The sequence below is a fragment of the Macrobrachium rosenbergii genome, chromosome 20 (genome assembly GCF_040412425.1).
Source record: "Macrobrachium rosenbergii isolate ZJJX-2024 chromosome 20, ASM4041242v1, whole genome shotgun sequence".
NCBI classification, from domain to species: Eukaryota; Metazoa; Arthropoda; class Malacostraca; order Decapoda; family Palaemonidae; genus Macrobrachium; species Macrobrachium rosenbergii.
Genome location: NC_089760.1, coordinates 30,619,142 through 30,640,000, shown reverse-complemented (window position 1 = coordinate 30,640,000; position 20,859 = coordinate 30,619,142). Strand labels below are relative to the sequence as shown.

Genomic DNA, 20,859 nt, shown 5'->3' with positions numbered 1-20,859 from the left:
TGTAGTTCATTCTTTTAATTCACCAACTATTCGTAACTTTTATATTATTTATACTGGGTGTGAAATGAAATAAAAATAGCATTTCTTTTATGAATACAATACTCTCTTGAAGTTATTTGAAAACATCACGGACTTGTTTAGGTTCAAAATCCCTTTTCGCATTGACAGCCCGGTGACTGTTCATTTTTTAATATAATTTTATCCTTAACTCATTACGTTATGTGGCAGGAACTATTTAAGTGTGGACTAGCATTTACAAGAAGTTATAATATAATTCAATAGAAGAAAGACGGAAAATGAGGAACTGAAAAGCCAAATAACGTTCTCTTGTTTCATTCGTTATATTGTGAAGGGAGAATGTGTAAGCATTAATTCTAGTTCCAAGAACTCCAGTTCTATTTGAATAAGCATGTTTGTACTGCAAGTAACAAGCATTACTCCTATGACACGCTAGACTTACCGAAAAGCGTCATGCGCCATTACCCTAACTTTTCTGAATTGCAGTGCTAATTCTATGTACACAAGCACAGTTGCAACCCACCCCCACCCCCAGCCCGACACACTCACACACACTCTTATACACACATATATATACACATATGTGTCGGATTGTTTATTTATCTTTGTTTATATGTTCAATAGTTGTTGCACTTTTTTCACAAGCTTTGGCTTCGGCATTGTTTGCCTAATAATAATAATAATAATAATAATAATAATAATAATAATAATAATAATAATAATAATAATAATAATAATAATAGGGGTAAATCGTAGAACCGTGTCTTAAAAGCAATATGAAAAGATATTTTTCGTATAATCAGTGACATTCATTTTAAAAGAATAACCTACATTTCGATACAAGGTTTTTGGTTTATTTTCATGTTTTTTTTTACGGATTTCATGGAAGCATTTCGTAAATATTAAATTATCCTTGAATTTTATTTTTTGGTTTACTCTCAGTATTTTAAGTTTGTGGAAAAAATTCCTGTAAATTTTTCAAAACATTAGATTATTTATTATTATTATTATTATTATTATTATTATTATTATTATTATTATTATTATTATTATTATTATTATTATTATTATTATTATTATTACTGGAGAAACAAATCCACAGTTGTGTAAGAGTACATATATTTAAAAATAAATCTCTTCAGAGAGCTTTCGGGAATCTGTTCGATTCCCCTTTTCAGTAATATCGAACAGATTTCCGAAATCTCTCTGCAGAAATTTATTTTGTTTTGAATATATGTACCCATACATAACTGTGGATTTGTTTCTCCTATTCAAGACTCATGCTACGCTCAGTATTTTTTAATTATTATTATTATTATTATTATTATTAATAATAATAATAATAATAATAATAATAATAATAATAATAATAATAATAATAATAATAATAATAATAATAATATATAAGTAATGATACTATGTTTCTAAATTTTTTTTAATAAAGGATACTATCGTTCTTCGCCCTCCCTACTCTGCTCACACACTCACAAGCGCATGCACGAGCAAGCAAGCACACCTCACCCACCTCCCAGTTCACAGCAGCTTCACTGCGGCAGCAAAATGCTGTGATTGCTGCAATTCCCACGGCGGCGATCAAATTGAAAATATAATTTGATTTGGTGTCCCTCATTACTGCGTTCAACAAACTCATTGCCAGTGAATTCGCCCATTGCACTGTTTGGGGTGTTTTTGCCGAAACGACGTCAATACGGGACTAATAAGCTTATCTGCGAATTGCTAGTTTTATTCGTTGTAGGATAATTGGGGGGACATTTTCTTTTTTTGATTTTTTTTTTACCGATTGGAATCCTGCATGTCGATAGAGACTTTTGTATGGCAATGTTACTATGTGCCGATATTATTGGTTACAGATTGGCTGAGAATATATATATATATATATATATATATATATATATATATATATATATATATATATATATATATATATATATATGTATATGTAATATAAATATATATCATATTTATGTATGTATATATATATATATATATATATATATATATATATATATATATATATATATATATATATATATATATATATATATATATATATATATATATATGTGTGTGTGTGTGTGTGTGTGTGTGTGTGTGTGTGTGTGTGTGTGATATAAATATATATCACATGTATGTGTATGTATATATATATATATATATATATATATATATATATATATATATATATATATATATATATATATATATATATATATATATATATATATATGTGTGTGTGTGTGTGTGTGTGTGTGTGTGTTTTATTAAATAAAATATACACTGAAATAACACAGAAATTACATCATATTATACACCAATTTGGGTCCTCTTCCCAGTCAACGCACAAATGAATGCACTTTTTTGCTCAAATTACTTCACCGCCTATCGGGTTTTATTGTGACCCTCTGATTATATTTCTGTGAAATTAGTTTATTTAGGGGTATCGTATATCGATGCATTTATCCCTATGGCTGTATTCGAAATAGACGAATAAAAATGTTTTTACATGTAAATTCTTTGTACTTTTTTTAATGACAACAGGGAAAACGAGAGGTTGTGAGATATGTCGGCTTATTGAGAGAAGGCTATACTACTATATTTTTTTTATCTTTTAACTGTAAATTGGTAGCTTCAAATTATTTGATTGATAATTAACGATATTCATTGCTTGTGTGCTTTTTAATTAGTATGATTGAATTTGTATATGGCAGTCAAACGGCGACTTAATTTCTGATACAGAATTGCTACAGAGAAGTGTTGATGATTATGGTGTTTGACTGAATCTTTTATATATTATATATATATATATATATATATATATATATATATATATATATATATATATATATATATATATATATATATATATATATATATACATACATGTGTATGTATGTATATATATGTATATATGTATAAACCGGTACAAAGTTCAGGTGTCTCGTTACTTTATATTCATATTTCGTATAAATGTTTGGAGTCTAATTTAACCTTTGTAGTGCTTTCAAGTAACACCTTCATATATCATAAACAGTTGATAACTAATGTTTCTCATCAGTTACTTTGACGCATCATTGAATCTTAAAGCAAAGCCGCCACCCCCCCCCCCGCCAGAAAAAAAAACCACTTTAGATTTCAATGCAAGATCGGCAATGGAATGAGACACACCTCTAATTACTTAGTTGTTACTTTCGTGAAGTTCGGAGCCCACGGTGATTCACTCCGACGGCGCACTCCTAATTCACCCGCCAGGAGTTAGTATTCTCGAGCCTTCTTAACTAAAATTGATCTGGTAACCGAGTTGGCCAGTTGTGCGGAAGCCCTTGGGAATTTTTCTCACGTTTGACCCCCAATTAGGTAGTTAGGAGAGCTCCCAGTGAAAGCAAAAATTTTCCCTGGGTGTTTTGGGAGGAGGGGAGGAGAAAGAGAGTGGAAAGTGGAGAGAGAGAGAGAGAGAGAGAGAGAGAGAGAGAGAGAGAGAGAGAGAGAGAGAGAGAGAGAGGCGGGGGAGGTTTGTGATGCTGTGAAGAGAATTTGTGCCACAAAACATTATACATCCTGGAGAGCGTTACTTGAACTCCAGTCGAATTGAGAGAGAGAGAGAGAGTTTATGATGCTGAATAAAGAATTTGTGCCACAAAACGTTACACGTCCTGGAGAACGTTACTTGAACTCCAGTCGAATTTAGGAGCTTCTCAGGTAAAAACAAAATAAAAAAAATAACAAAAAATAAAAAAGTTTTATTTGAAATCCGTTCGAAAAGAAGAGCTCTTCGGTTAGAATGAAGTTTTACGCGCTCTTTGAGAGAATTGCTGAAAGATTTATTGGACTGGACCTAGTTCCTTCAAGTCTATACCTTATTCTTTAGAATTCACGCTCGGCATCGAGCTATAAGACTGCAGCAAGGATACTCTATTCTTTAAACTTATTAGAAAATAGGTCATAATTTTCATCTCCGAATTCCTTCTTTATTTAAGAGCTTTGGGGCGGCAACACATTACCCTAATCTAATCAACCCCGTGAAAAAAAAAAGAAAGGTGACAGTGAATTTTGAAAGAAGGAAGGTTGTAAGAGTCAGTTGGGCACTAGAATTATTCTTAAGAATATATAATGATCTGTGTTTGATTTTGAGCAGTCTATAAAATGTCAGTCATCTGACAATATATTTTGAATGACTACCGATGAGTTAGCACAACTTCGCCCTTACGTTACTTGAAATTTTCGACTGTACTTAGGGGTTATAGGTGGGAGAGTCTGTAGGTCACAACAGGGCCAGAAAGCCCACAGGTTATATGGGTAAGGTAGCAAAAATAGTTCCCCTGACGTCAGAAAGGTGTATAAGGGCCAAGATGCAATGCATAGAAATTCCAGCGCCATGGTCAAAAATTAAAGTGAAACATTTAGTTTTTTTATTTATTTTTATATGAAAAAAATACCAGTCTGGTAAAGGTGTATCTCCAGTCTGTAGCTGAAGAGGTTAAGCGACTTCAAATTTTAGTGATGATATGTACACACATACACATTTGTATATATATATTTATATATATATATATATATATGTATGTATGTATGTATATATTATCACTAAAATTTGAAGTCCCCTAAACTCTTCAGCTTCAGACTGGAGATACACCTTTATCAGACTAGTATTTCATATAAAATAGATACAAAAAACTAAATGTATATATATATATGTATGTGTATGTATTAATGTCTAACACATTTATATATATATATATATATATATATATATATATATATATATATAAATATATATATATATATATATATATATATATATATATATTTATATATATATATATATATATATATATATATATATATATATATATATATATATATATATATATATATATATATATGTTATATGTATGTTGGTAAGTGTGTGTATGTGTGTTAGACATTAAAAAGAGTATTTTTTTTTTAATTCAAACGCCTTTACAGAAGCTGTGGCATTCAAAAAGGGTGTCACCTTAAATTCAAGGCTGATTTCACCTTGATAGCTTGTCTTCGAATTCCCTTGAGTAATTTCCTAGTCATCCAGATCCCCCCATGATAAATACAAGCATGTATTCAATTCACCCATGACTAGGAAACCAATTCTCCGGCGTCATACTGCAATTCCAGTCCGAAGTGCGACGGTACCGCAATTGCGATTTATTTTGCCGTGAATAAATTTAAGAGATGCTTATATCTGCTCTCCAAGATTTATAGGTCCCAGGCGAACCTGATGAAGTGGCTGATCTTTGCCATAAAGACTTGAGGAATAAGTACCAAGGGAAATCACTCTCTCGACTTACGGCGTTTGGTGAATTTGAGATATCTCACTTTACGGGCAGCTGATAAAAAAAAAAGTTGAAAAAACAGAGGCAGTGCTAGCGTAAGGCCTAATTAATCTACTACAAATATACAAAACTAACGCTTATTTTATTATATTAATTTTTTTAGTAAAAATGGGTATTTTTCTAGATCCTGCACTTTGTATGATAGGATATCTGTGTTTTAATTGATGAGGGATACGAATCTAGGAGAATCATGGATGTACTGAATTCTATTTGTCTTAAAAAAAATTGTGAAAAAACTTGCTGAAATTTTTCAACAAGAGTTCTAAGGTTTATAGGTTCCATTTGGGAGTGAACGTCATTACTATATAGGTTCTGCAAGAGGCAAGAGTCCGTGACCAACATTTGGTGAACAGCAGTGGTAAATAATTGGTAATTCTGAGATGCGTGCATGCAAGTTTATGTTCATTCCCATTATAGTTTTATATTTTAATCCTAGTTGAAAAAAAGGAGAGAGAGAGAGAGAGAGAGAGAGAGAGAGAGAGAGAGAGAGAGAGAGAGAGAGAGAGAGAGAGAGGTGTATTTGAGAACGTCTGACTGTAATACATGTTGCAGGAAGATAATAAGTCTGTTTACAGTTGATATTGATTTACTTGAAAAGTAATACAAGAATCATCTCACGGGCTATGAAAACATCAAGCGAAAAAAGGAGGAAAGTGAAAGTTCAAGTCTGGCAGTAGAAACTGGAGGGATTTCTTCAAAATTCTTGAATTTCAAATTCGTTATAGATTATAAATATAAGCTAAGAATTCCATTTTCGAAATATATGTCATTTTACTATTAACTTAGATTTACGTCCCTATCACATTGTTTTATTATCGAATTATGTTTTGAAGTGCGAATCGAGAATAAGATCTTGGAAAATAGAGAAGAAGAAACAGAAGAAAAAGAGTGAGAGGAAAAGACTTATACTTTTAGGAGATTTCTTTTCGGGTGGCAGAGGACGAACGCACTGACGTCTCTCGACTTTCTGTCTTCATTTGGTGTGGGTTTCTCTAACGATCTATTTGACCACGACCTTTCCAATAATTTGTGCTGGCAGCCATTAATTAACTCTCTCTCTCTCTCTCTCTCTCTCTCTCTCTCTCTCTCTCTCTCTCTCTCTCTACAAGTAATGGGACATTAATTTTCCCATATCAAGATTTTTAAGAAAATCTTATTCGGGTTCATCGAGGCCAAAGGACACGAAAATCTCTCTCTCTCTCTCTCTCTCTCTCTCTCTCTCTCTCTCTCCAGATAATGGGGTATTAATATTTCCCACATCTAGATTCATAAGAAAATCTGATTCGAGTTCAGCGGAATAAAATAACACGAAAATCTCTCTCTCTCTCTCTCTACAAATAAAGGTACTTTAATATCTCGCCATATCTAGATTCGGTTTCAGCAAGATTATATGACACCAAAATCTCTCAGTCTCCCTCTCGCGAGATAAAATATTCATAAAAAATCGTCTGTCACAGATAACCGGGCCCACATATTTCCATTCTTCTATTATTTCGCGTCCTTGAACATCTGCATTCGTCGTCGTCCAACTTACATTGTTCTTTTCAAGGGGGAGAAAAAGAATACATTTCTCTTACCGCTGAGACCGGGTAGCTGATCAACCAATGAGACCATTCTTATCGAAAAACACCAATCACGGACGAGCATCAATTCCCTCTCCCACCTCACCGTTCTCACCCCTCCCCCCCAACAACCTCTATCCTTCTCCCCTCCCCTCCACCCGTCTCTTTCTTCTTCTTCTTGGCTTCCTGCTTCTCGAAAACACAACAGCCAAACATTTTTCTAAGACATTTCTGTCTTTATTTAGTGCGTATTTTTTTTTTTTCAGTTCGTCCCTCGATCACTCTCCGGATGCGAGACATTTGGCTGTCTTTTGTAATTCTTGTAGGGCGTGGACTTTCGAAAATATCAGGTGTTCCTTTCTCTCTCTCTCTCTCTCTCTCTCTCTCTCTCTCTCTCTCTCTCTCCACAGAGCGAGATTTTCTTTGCGGAGTAAGTAGTCATAAAAAAATCCCCACTCTCTCTCTCTTTATCGCTCTCGTTTTGTAATTTTCAAGCAGCAGGAGTATCTTGCAGGAATAATTTTTCCTAAAATCGCTCTCTCTCTCTCTCTCTCTCTCTCTCTCTCTCTCTCTCTCTCTCTCTCTCTCTCTCTCTCTCTCTCTCTCTCTCTAAGTCTAAAAAAAAACCCCACTCTCTCTTTCTCTCTCTCTCTCTAGTAAGTAGTCCAGCAAAAAAGACTAATTTTTCTAAAATCTCTCTCTCTCTCTCTCTCTCTCTCTCTCTCTCTCTCTCTCTCTCTCTCTCTCTCTCTCCATAGAGCGAGGCTTTCTTTGCAGAGTAAGTGGTCATAAAAAATTCTCTCTCTCTCTCTCTCTCTCTCTCTCTCTCTCTCTCTCTCTCTCTCTCTCTCACTCACACACACACACGCACACACACACACACACAAAGTTTCGTTTTCTGGCTCATTATGAAAAATTTCTCTTGGAATCCAAAAATACTCGTGGAATCCAAAGTTCAGATCATAAAACATTCAAACTTTCCTTTGGTTGTTTCATCAGTCAGCAGTCTTCCTGAGAGTTATTCGTCCCCATTTGACGCACTCCTGCTGATTGCTGTCTGGTAAATAATATTAATTAAACTGATAATCATAATATGGTGAAAACTGTCCATGTTGTAGACCTTGACAGATAACTGGTGTTATTATTTCAAATGAATATCGTCATGGACTAGTGTTAATTAGTCATGATTGCAATAACGGTATTAAATTTACTTTTTTGCGTCATATTCTCTCTGCTTATACTCTTGTAGAAGGATACTGGAGATGGGGTGTCTAATTTAAGGTTTTTATTCTTGTAGACATTTAAAGATTGACATATATGTGTTTATTGGCTTTTATGAATTATACGTATTTATAAACTTTATTTCTTAGAAGTCGAATCTTTTTACGTCTGCAGCGTTTGTTGTTATGGTCAGAATTTTCATGAACTTGTTCCTTCTGTAATGATTACTCCAAACATTTGATTTGAGATGGGCTTTTAACTCTTTGTTAGTTTTTGTAAAATTTTTCTTTATTGCTCTCGCAGTTTACAAACTGATAGACCCCCTGTCCTTAAATGAAACTTTAATAAATGCCTTATATTCTTTAAATGCCACAATTTAAAAAAAAAATTATGAAGCATAGGCCGAGAAGAACATGACAGGCCATAAGAAAATCGGTCATGCGAGAATTTGTGCCATTTGATTTCTCTTCTCATGTGCGGATGAACTCAGACCATAAAAGTACGCATATTAAATGCTTCGGGAAATACAAAAGCAAGAAAGGAATGCCACATCCCGTAAATGAACTGTACGTTTCTCGAACGCATTTCGCTTTTGCGCTTCATAGGCGAAGACTCCCTTTTCATAGAGTCTGTATACGTGCATTCCTTTGTAGCAGCAGCAGCAGCAGCAGTAGCAGGAGCCCTGTCCATCAATTCACAATAAACGACCAATCTGTGGGCCTAGACAATAACTACAGAATTGCCAGCAATGCGAAGGCAGGAGGCGGAATCAATACACGCGCAGAAGTGGCCATCTGCTCTATATATCAAGTCATAAGTCCTCATACATCATGAGTGGCCATAAAGATAAGAGGAAGAAGAAGAAGAAGAAGAAGAAGAAGAAGAAGGAAGAAAGAAAAGGAAGGAAGACATGCTCGGGCTACTATTACACAGTTCAGAGGCTGGGAATGGGTTGCAGCTGTAACGACAATTGTTGGAACGAACTCGATGAAATGGAAAATATTATACAAACTTCAGTGCAATGATGTTAACTGTAACGACAGTGGGGTAAATTTTTATATATATATATATATATATATATATATATATATATATATATATATATATATATATATATATATATATATGCAGAGAGAGAGAGAGAGAGAAGAGAGTGAATGTGTATGACTTAATAACTTGTACTTCTCTTTCGTAAACATTTACATAAATCATGAAGTACGCCTTTAAACTGTTCATTTATTTGAAGATGTGAATTTACTTAGCAGACTTAATACACAGAATGTCAAGAAAAGAGTAGCCTAAAATTTGTCAGTTTATGTATCTGTGACATCGTTCATCTGCTTTCTCGCAAAGGGAGAGTAACGAGAAACCCAACACATAAAATAATGTGGCAAAATCTGAGATGTAGGTGAGGTGTCTTTATAGACTTCCTTACTTAATAATGACAAACCTATTTTTTAAGTGATGCCTAAGGTTTGATAAAATCAAGAAAGGCAGACAAGTCCACATCCTGGGAGTGACTAGTAAAAACCTTTGATTTTGTACTTCCCACCACACAGAATCTGTGGGAGAGTGAAGCGCGACAGGTACAACGAGGGTCAGAAAATGGAGGTGGCATTTATTTCACACATAAACAGAGGTACTAAACATACACATAATTCCCCTTAAATGCAATCTAACATTTTTTTACAACTTACATATTTTTTCTAATGTTTTCTCTCTGGGGGTCTCAAATAGTCAGTTTAATTCGAAAACCTCCGGAAGTCCTCAGCTGAATTTGGTTCAGATATTATACATAGGTTGAAGCAAGTAGAAATAAATAACAAAAAGAATAAAGAACGCATAATTTTCTGTAGTCACGTCTCTGCTGTTCTTAATTTTTGCATATACTTCTCAGTTTTATTTGTTTATATTTATTTGATATATTCATGTGAATTTTACTATACTTCTTATATAGTGGTTCCTTATTTCTCTTTATTTTATGAACGAGTATTCTATTCTGTGTAAGCTTAATCGGCATTATAATGAGTTAATTAATAGGTTAGTTCTGTATGAAGGGCTATTGGTTTTGAATACAGATAATTATAATATGATTTGATAGCTGTACCTGTGGCTTTAATTTTATAATTCCTTTCTTATTCTTCAAATTAATTACCCCTCTCTGAGAGACACAGTAGAATTAATGTCATTGAGGTAATTATTATATTTATAAAACTTCTCTCTCAAGAATAATAAGAATAATAATAATAATAATAATAATAATAATAATAATAATAATAATAATAATAATAATAATAATAATAAAGCCGGCATGATTACCCTTGGCTCCCGTGGTATTTGTCATTATTTTTTTCAGGATTCTGGTGAAAAGATTTAAAATCATACGACTCTTAAGTGATATAAAAACCACGCTATCTACGCACCGCCAGTCGTGATGGCACCTTTCAATATTTACCCCTGACTTTTACTGTTCATGGACTTGCAATTGCGTGTTAACATTTGGCAATCACCGGATTATTTTCAAGTATCGATATATCTGCGATATGGAGTTATTTGCTGTTTAAATTCAGTGACATAATTATTCTTTAGAGGGCATGGATACCTTTTGGGTACAGGTTCCATGTGGTATTGGTTAAATGGGGACTGATATATGGAAAAATTGATAAAATTGGTGTATTTTATCACAGTTATTCTTTTTATACCTGAGACATGATTCCTTTGGGTACTGATCCCTTTGGCCCATTGATTCATTTCAATAACTGATTATTTTGGTGTCCTGATACGTATGTGATTGTAACTCATCTGGGAAAATGAATAATTTTGGGCATTGATTCATGGGGGATACTGATCCATTTGGGCTACTGGCTCATTGGAGGTACTGTCCTTCAGGGGTGCGTTGTCATATAAGTTACTGCCTTATATAAAGAAAGTCGGACCGGCCGGGGGCACAGCCTCTTGTGGGAAGACTTCATCTCGAGTATGGAATTCTTGGGGCTGCAGCTTCCCAAAGGGCAACCAAATGTTCTAATGATTCATTTAGACTACTGGGCCACTTGGCGTGTTAATTTATGCAAACAATTAGATAAGTACCAGATGAAAAGACTTGCATAACCTTACGATGTTAGTGCGCCGGCGCGGCGGAAAAAGACTGCCACGTCGCACTGTAAATGTCAAGGTCTTCGAGGTGGCTGATGTAATTTACCCCTTAACTTAAGGTTTCTTTTATCTCTAAGGTAGAAATACATTTGATCTATGTTATACACCTATGAATTAGCTGTTTTATTGAAGTAAAGAAACTGCCTATGATAAAAAAAATGAACTTACCTGTTAGTTATAGTTAGTTGTTCGCAAGTGATATTCTACTTATTTATACTTTTCACCTTCAAATTTCACAGGATTTGCAGTTTGACCTTTCACTTGGAGCAGGATGGCTGTTGCTTGATACACATTTTCATTTATTAAAACCATTGAAGAGAGAGAGCGAGAAAGAGAGAAAGGCGAAGTGGGAATATCTACTCAAAGCTAGAATCCTTTCATTAAGAAACAAATGTTGTTTTTTTTATAATATTCCTGCTTTTATATACAGATGGTAGGAGTACGGGATGATCTTACGAAGGCATTAAACCCTAGTTAGAGGTACCAAAATTGAGGCAGACTGGCAGGATGACTGGGCTTAACTTTAAGGTACAGACTGGTCGGTCTCATAAAAATGAAAATTTAATGACTGCAGAAATCAGGATTTGAGTACATTCCTAACTATTTTAACGTTATATTGAGAATATCTTGGTTTAAATTTCCAAAAATTAACATTTACTCATTAGCATAATATATATATATATATATATATATATATATATATATATATATATATATATATATATATATAATATATATATATCAAATATATATATATTATATATATATATATATATATATTTCGATATATAATGGGCTATTTGTGGTCCATAATATATAATGTATGTAACAAATAGCTTAGTATGTTGTTCGCATCGCCAGCAAGAGGTTTCGTTTAATGTAACGGTCCATAATATATCATTAACCTTTTCATCTGGCTGGTACCTGGGCAGAAGCCAGCAAGAGAACAGCGTTTGATGTAACGGAGGAAAATATCATTGGAATTTTCATCTCAGGTAAATTGGGCAGAGAAGGCATGGGACTAGGAGCCTCTCACTAAATGATATGCTGAGAGCCTGATATATAGGTTAACATATTTGAATTAGCCCTAAAGTAAATTGTATTATTTATATATATATATATATATATATATATATATATATATATATATATATATATATATATAACATATATCCCTGTGTCTACCTATTTTCAGTTGTAATTCTAATACATTAATTTTCTCTGTTTTTCTTGGCTCCGTTTATTCTCTTCACCTATGGGAACTTTTCGTTTAGTAGATGTTAATATACACATATTTTTTCGTGTAAATTTATGCAAATGCTCTACGATATTATGAATAAAGTGGTCAAAGCGAATCCTTCATAACGAAAGCTTTCGTAATCACTGTAGGTTTTTGTAACGTAGCAGCAGCGTCCTGGGTCTCCTGAAATTTGACATTTGGCTGAACTTTAAGAGCAGAAAAAGTTACCCAACTTGAGGTTCCAGCGGGATAACGAACGCTACCCACCATGCGGAAATAATTCAGCGAACAAATATTTTACCAGTTGCGGAGCCCTTCAGACTGAGGTCGGTAAATCCCGACAATTTTACCTTAATATGTTTGTTTGTCTGGCTTCCATTAAAATAATTCGCTAGAATTCTGTTGTTTTGCTTCAGTGTTGAATATTTGGCGAATTTGTCCGCCTCAACTCAAAATGTAAAACATTTGTACTGTGCTGCTTTTCGTCACTTTTGAAATTTTCGACGCCTATTTTGTTAAACGTTGTTCCATTACCTCTCTTGTATATTTAAGCTAAATGTGTTAAGTATCTTTTTTAGAGTTCCCATTAGAATTATTAAGTATCAAATTTTATATAATTTTGTTCCTGCTCTCTTTCCAGTCTTGCATATTTTATGGCCGCAGTGTTGTTATGGCTCCTCTCAGAACAAAAGTATAGTTCATTCTCCCTTTAGAGTATGCTACTAACTTTTTTATACACTGTCCTTCTACGTCACTTTAGAACAGCGTAGCTGTTAATTCTTATTTTTTAAAAATTATGGCAACTGTGATAAACGGTGGTGTCCTGTTTTGTCACAGAATTTTACCGCAATATTATTGTGCTAAACATCGTTCTAATGCACAAATGAAAACATTTATATCACTTGCCTTTTTCCCTCACTTTAGATTGGTTATAAGATCATTGTTTTACAGCGTTGTTATTCCTGTCCTGAAAACAGTTAATAGCTATGTAGATCTATGCAGATGAAGAGCGTTGTTCAGTTGGTTCGTTCAGCGTCAAAATGGCAGTGGTACTCTTTGTCATTTGGATTTTTTTAGGATAATTCCATTAAATATCGTCGTACTTCATCAAACTATTAAATCAGCGCTAAGCAGCGTTGTTTTCCCATTTGCACGATACATTGAAGCCACTGCTGTATCGTATTGTTCTGCTTCACTTGACAATAATTTCCGGCCACTGCTGTTACTGCGTTGTTCTGCCGCGCATTAGAATGGCAGGCAGGGCTTGCTTTTTGACATTTAAGCGCGGCTCGTCCTCCCAAATGACATCAGAAATGAGACAGCGAAGCTGCCGTGCGTGCGCGCGCGTTATTCGTTTAATGCGGTAATGGCCTTTATGATAATGAGGTGCCTTTTGCCCCTTTGCTTGAAGTAATGGCAGTTTGGTTGCTGTTGTTTTCCCTCTTGTTGCATTCGTTGCTCAATGGCCGCCTCTCTCCTTTAAAAAAAAGGAATGAATGTCAAACAGCATCATCGGTTTGGGTGCTGCAGATTATTTATTCATTTATTTGTGCGTCTGTTTCTTTTTTACTCTTTTTCTTTTTTTCTTGAAATGGGGTTCTGCTTAAAGAGTATATTCTGACTGTCAAAATGCCCTATTGATTTTGGTAACATTTATTCATTTGATAGTTTATATTCTATTTATTTATTTATTTTTTATTTATTTCTTTATTTACTTATTTGTTTATTAACTTACTTCCTAGATGATTTTTTTTCATAGCCTCTTTTTAATGGATAAATAGCATTCTGTAACACTGTTTTCATTACTCTTTGCTACTGTGATATTTATTTAGTGTAGCTTTTACTAAAAGGACCCTTCCCTTCAGAATAAAATCTTGCTAAGGTGCTTAAGAAGGAATTATGTAAGATAGAAAAAGAGGAGATTAAAACAAACCCACGGATCCCGACTTCCGGGTCTCAATATTTCCCACCTCCCTTTCATCTGAACCCACTTTTGCTCTCGACTCATTCATAATGATTCCTTACTTCGCGTGCAAAAAAAAAAAAAAAAAAAAAAAAAAAAAACGAGTCGAGCAATAAGCCTCTTTGGTTAGTTAAGTCCTTTGGTTTTTTAAATCGCCGCAACGCTTCCCTGTAATGAGATGTAAATTCCTTTTTGTTTATTCGTATGCGTATGCTCTGGTCAGCTTGTTTTTTTACGTGTCTGTAAATGTGTATATGTATGACTGTTTATGAGTCGGTCTTCTGTATGTGCGTTTTATTAATTGGGAGAGAGATGTGACGGGAAATATTTTGAAAAGTGAGTGATTAATTCAATGAAGTAAGGGACGTTTCTTCGGCTCAGTCGAATTTTCTGTACAGCGTATAATCAAGGCCACCGAAAATAGATCTACTTTTCAGTGGTCTCGGTATAATGCTGTATGAGCCGCGGCCCATGAAACTTTAACCACAGCCCGGTGGTGGCCTGTCTCACATATTTGCCAGAAGCACGATTGTGGCTTACTTTAACCTTAAATAAAATAAAAACTACTGAGGGTAGAGGACTACAATTTGGTATGTTTAATGACTGGAGGGTGGATGATCAATATACCAATTTGCAGCCCTCTAGCCTAAGTAATCTTTAAGATCTGAGTGCGGACAGAAGAAGTGGGGACCGAAAAAAGTACGGGAAGACTAAAGTGCGGACGGACAGACAAAGCCAGCACATAGTTTTCTTTTACCGAAAACTAAAAAGTGGAGCTTAATAGCAAAGGCTTTAAACACGTTTCTCTAAAATTGGAATGCAATATGAATTAGGAAAAAAACCGAAAAAACGGAGACAGGAGGAGAATTCAAAGTTTAGGAGTAGAAAAGAAGGAAAAATGAAACGTGCCAAAAACCTTATGAATGCTGATTTCCACATGTTAAGTGCGTGAAATGGTGTTCAGGTGGCGTTAAACTGAGATGGAGCAAATGAGATGTAAACATGATGGGTCACTGAATTGAAAAATTGCTTTTTACTATTTCTTGCCGTGGAGGAAAATCGGACAGTGGCCAACCAGAGATGCGAACATATTCTAAGCTGCTGGAAGACTAAAACAAAGCTTCAGTAACTGAAATGGAAAGCTTATAGCTTGAAACAAAACTCGTAAATTTAATTAGCAATTTCAACTGCGAGATCTCTGAGAAAATTTCAAAGTAATTTGGACACGTGAAATAACTACCGAAATTAGAAGTTTAATTGCGGTTTTATCAAAAAGATTGGCTGAACTTGTCTGAGGAAAAGATAGATAGACAGAAAAAATGTTTCAGGTGTATTAAAATGACCAAATCCCTGAATATCAATGCAGATGTGTTCTTATTATCAAATTCAAAAGGAGATATTCGGGAAGAATGCCAGTGAGACAAAAAAGTTGAGATGGAAGCAGAAATATGGAAGGATGAATCACTGATAACGAGAAGGAAAATAGTGAGTGAAAGAATAGAAACATGAAAGGCCACTATAAATGGAGAAGAGAGCAGATGTTGAGATATGACAACGGGTATAAAATATTCGGGAAAAAGCTTTAAATAATATTAAAATACCTGGTGAGATAAGCCATTAGAACGATGTATAATTAGCAGGGTTTTATATAAGACTTCCCTCTAAGGTCTTCAATATCAGGAATGACATTTATTTACTTTCCAAAATTTTTTTGGGGAAATTACCATTTATCAGAAGCCATTTTTGTAATGGTATATAAAGGCCTCATAAAACGATTTAAAATATAACAAACTAGGGGGACAGATTCACCTGCAGCTTTCAGAAGGAACAGTGCTTCGACACCATCCTTATCAGATCTGCGCAAACGCTACGCGCAGGAAATCAAGCGAGGCCGTAAGATCAAGGAGGTAAAAAAGTATGAAGACCGCGAACATTGGAATCACAGAGAAAAGAATTGCTCAGAAATGAAGGCCGAGCAAGGCGCTTTTTTTTTTTTTTTTTTAACCAGGTGGATGTTAGATTTATTCATAACACGGGAGAGCTAACTCCTTCACAGTGGAGAGAATCAGAGGTTACCAGTAAATTTAAAAGAGGCGAAAGTATGTATTGATTCCAAGCATTGTTTTTTGCTTCAGTCTTCTTTTTCTTCATCTGTTATTATTATTATTATTATTATTATTATTATTATTATTATTATTATTATTATTATTATTTATAACAATGTCATAACCTCGCGAATCACTAAAATTGCGAAGAAACCAACAATGATTTCAGTATAAATATATATTAAAACTGTATATAAAACGAGGGCTTTCGAGGTTTTTACATTATTATTATTATTATTATTATTATTATTATTATTATTATTATTATTATTATTATTATTATTATTATTATTATTAATTCACGCGTTTTGTTCATGGGCTCTTCATACCAGTAATGATTAAATTCCGGGGAGGATAATCATATTTCCACATTTAAGCAAAATCTCCCGGGACACATATTGTATTAAATTATCTCAATTATAGCTTAAAGGAGCACCATCTTAATTATTTTAGCCCACGCGGTATCTACAAAGGCTTAATGTTCAGTTGGGTTCTAAAAGGCATTGGCTGCTGTAATTATGAAAGTTCAAATGGTTAGAAATAATATCAAAGAGTTAAAAGTTTTCGACCATCCTGTCATTATTATGATTATTATCATTATTATAATCAAAATTGTTTTAGAAGAAGACCACCCTCTTTGAGGCAAACTTCGTTGAAAAGTGCCATTATTGTTATTATTATTATTATTATTATTATTATTATTATTATTATTATTATTATTATTATTATTATTATTATTATTATTTATGAGAGGTAAGCAAACTTTAGAATACTGTCAGCTCCATTTTTAACAATTTTAATCTGAGCTAATTCTGTTTCTCAGTCATTATTATTATTATTATTATTATTATTATTATTATTATTATTATTATTATTGTTGTTGTTGTTGTTGTTGTTGTTGTTGTTCTGATGTGATTAACCTCAAACGCTATTCCTCTCCTCATCAGTGGGAAAGAGAAAATAAAACGATTAGAAAAATGATACAGTGAAATACACAAGTAAAGAGAAAAAACTTTGATTTTCGTCCGTGTCACTACTTGTAATGAAAATGGACTCCATTTCCTTCAACACGAAAAAGGTAGACAGGAGAAGTATTGCCTTCCTTGACAGGATGACAGGCAAACAAAGTTCCAAATGAGTTTCGAGACATTTCGTCTCCTATCCAGTTTGGTTAAGACACAACTTCTCTGCCAGTTTTCTCAGAGAAATATTTACGCAGCATTTTCTCAGAGGATAAATAGGAACTTGACCAGGTACTTTGAATTCTGAAAACAAGTTGGTAATATAAAAAGAAGCCGGCGATGTAAAACTATTGGTGAGTCCCTGATGATTAAGAAAAAGTCACAGAGGTTTATCGATACAGGTTCACTATTATCTGATTGATGAATAATGTATTACTAGCTGTGATACTGACCTTTCTTAGAAACAGAGAATACACAAAAATACTCGGTAGGAGATACATTTTTGATGTTGGTCTCATGATTCTATTCAAGGCTGAACTTTACGAAGTGTAACACACACAGCTAACATCAATATGCCATCAAAATACCACAAAATAAATAAATACTGCGATTCCGGGTATCTCGAGAAATTTTCGTTCTTTGTCAAAAATCATCGTTTCTGCGTCAAAACCGACTTTAAGAAAGAAATGAAAAATTCAGCCAGCAAAAATGAACGGAAATCTCGTTCTGAAAATGGTGGTGGTTCTCCCATTAGGGGACAATAATAAACAAAAGTCTGGCTGCGTCCTTTGGAGGACAGTAAGTTTCTTGTCATACTCCCATTAAGGAATTGGAAGCGCCTCGGGCCAATGAATCATGTATGTTTATGGGGGAGGAACGGAGCTTTATTTCTGCCTCTGTCTGTCTCTACAGCCTCAAGGTTCTTTGTTTGGCCTTGGATTGTATGGCTTGCGTCTTTCTTTGCTTTCAAGCATTAGTCTCGCCTGGCAAGAATCGTAAAGCTGTTGTCGAATTGTATTTTCCTCTTAGATGGAGATGGTGGTAAGTTAGCTGTCTTGTCTTAGAATATACTTAAGTTTGCAATGCTGCTTGATGTGAAAGTGCTGATATTATCGTTAATGTTTTTGTGGCTCTTTATTGGTTCTTATAATTTTCACAAACATTATAACCAAAGATAACGTTAACTTAAGAGTGCCTCTCCTATTGCTCTACCAAATGACCTAATTCTCTCTCTCTCTCTCTCTCTCTCTCTCTCTCTCTCTCTCTCTCTCTCTCTCTCTCTCTCTCTCTCACACAAGCACCCAGAGAGCATTCTCTCCCATCCTTCAGTCCCGGAGCTCAACGACATCAAGTTTGCATAATTTGAAATGCGGCGTTTATAGCATCAGCTTTTTTGACTTACATTCGCAGCTGTGACAGTCTTTGCTGCTGCTGATGCTGCTGCTGCCGCTTGTGGCTCATCTGCCTCCTCGCCTTCTGCTGGAGCCACTTTCCCTTTTGGTGTATCGGAATATTTGTCGCAGTTGCTGTCAGTCCTTGAAATTTGTGAAGTTAATAATACATTAAAGGAAAATGTTTGGCTAAAATTTATGGTGTCTGTGTTCTTGGTCAGGTTTATATATATATATATATATATATATATATATATATATATATATATATATATATATATATATATATATACACACACACACACACACACATACAGTATATAATGATAACTTAGATCTTCAGGACGGGCCATTATCTATTACAGACATCATCGACTCTAGGGATATAAACAGAAAATCAAGTCTCTGACAGACTAAGTAAAAATTGATGTTAATACGTCATCATCAATTTTTACCCAATCTATCGGTGCCATGATTTTCTATTTTTATCCTTAGAGTCGATGATGTCGATATTCTACTCTACCGTGTGACCACTCGTTGTTACCCGGTAGTATATGGAAAGGTATAACTGCGGTTTAAACTTCCTTATTCGTTATATATATATATATATATATATATATATATATATATATATATATATATATATATATATATATATATATATATATATATATATATACACACACACACACACACACACACACACATATATATATATATATATATATATATATATATATATATATATATATATATATATATATATATATATATATCCGTTCTGTCTGTATGTGTGTGTGCGTGGGTGTATGTAGGATGACAGACATAGTGACTATACAATCTTCTGCTGAATACGGTTTTATATATCGCTGGTACGAGCATCAGTCCTGAATAAAACAACAAATCCTGTATATTCTTGGAGTTAATGTGTATGAAAGATTGCAAAAGTTTGTTGTTTTAGAAGTGTCTTTGCGTTTTATGTCGATGAAACATCGACGTCAACGACCCCGGTTTCAGTGACACAGGTTTATGACAGGAATCAGTCAACCGAGTGCTGATGAAGTCCGCCCTGAACTAGCAAGGTAGAGCCCTAAAATACGTAAGTCAGTGGCGATAATTATTATTATACTGACTCGAACTTAGCAACAAAAAGTCACTCTGCATCGCCGAGACGAGCAGACTAGTATTCGTATCTTGCCCAGGCCGAAGGAAATGTGAATATAAAGATGTGTAGGAGAAAGCATTGGAATTAATACCAGTTATATCATGATAAATTCTCGAAAGCGCAAAATTTTATTCCCAAAATGACTGATTTATTAACGGCATAAAACGCGTTAAGGCAGCAGAGTCTGTAATCGCTGTTTTATTACCATCATTGGCCTTTTTCTCTGAAGAGTCTGGGATGAGGTTGCTATTCCCAAGTCTTTTTTCATGGCGACAGCTGAGGCCGGTGCCCATTTATAGCCAAGTTGACAAGTGACTATATATGAAATAGATCGACTGAAAACTAAAGAGGCAAATTGCTAAAGACACTTAATTCTTTTCTTTTTTTTTGCAATATTTTCTGTGAAAGTTGCATTGGAGTAAATGATATATATTAAGGACTGAGGATAATATTCCATCCGCCTTTCATAAAGTCATAATTATGTGATTACTCTTTGGTCTGGGAGATTCAACTGGGCTAGTGAAATGGATTAGGCTGCCTTGCACATCGCCCTCTGCATTAACTGATGAATGTCTCGATTTCTTCGTTTTACTCGTTCTCTCATATTTTAATTACCATCAGCATTTTTCTTATTATCTTTGTTGAATGCAGTATTCTATATGAAGTACGCAGACTTACATGTCAGTCGACAT

At 34.2% G+C, this 20,859-nt stretch overlaps 1 protein-coding gene across 4 annotated transcripts in view; it reads right to left on the bottom strand.

Annotated features, from left to right (window-relative positions):
• The window catches only part of LOC136849199 (band 7 protein AGAP004871-like), a 408,970-nt gene that overhangs the window by 356,914 nt on the left and 31,197 nt on the right, over positions 1-20,859 (bottom strand). The window lies entirely within an intron of this gene.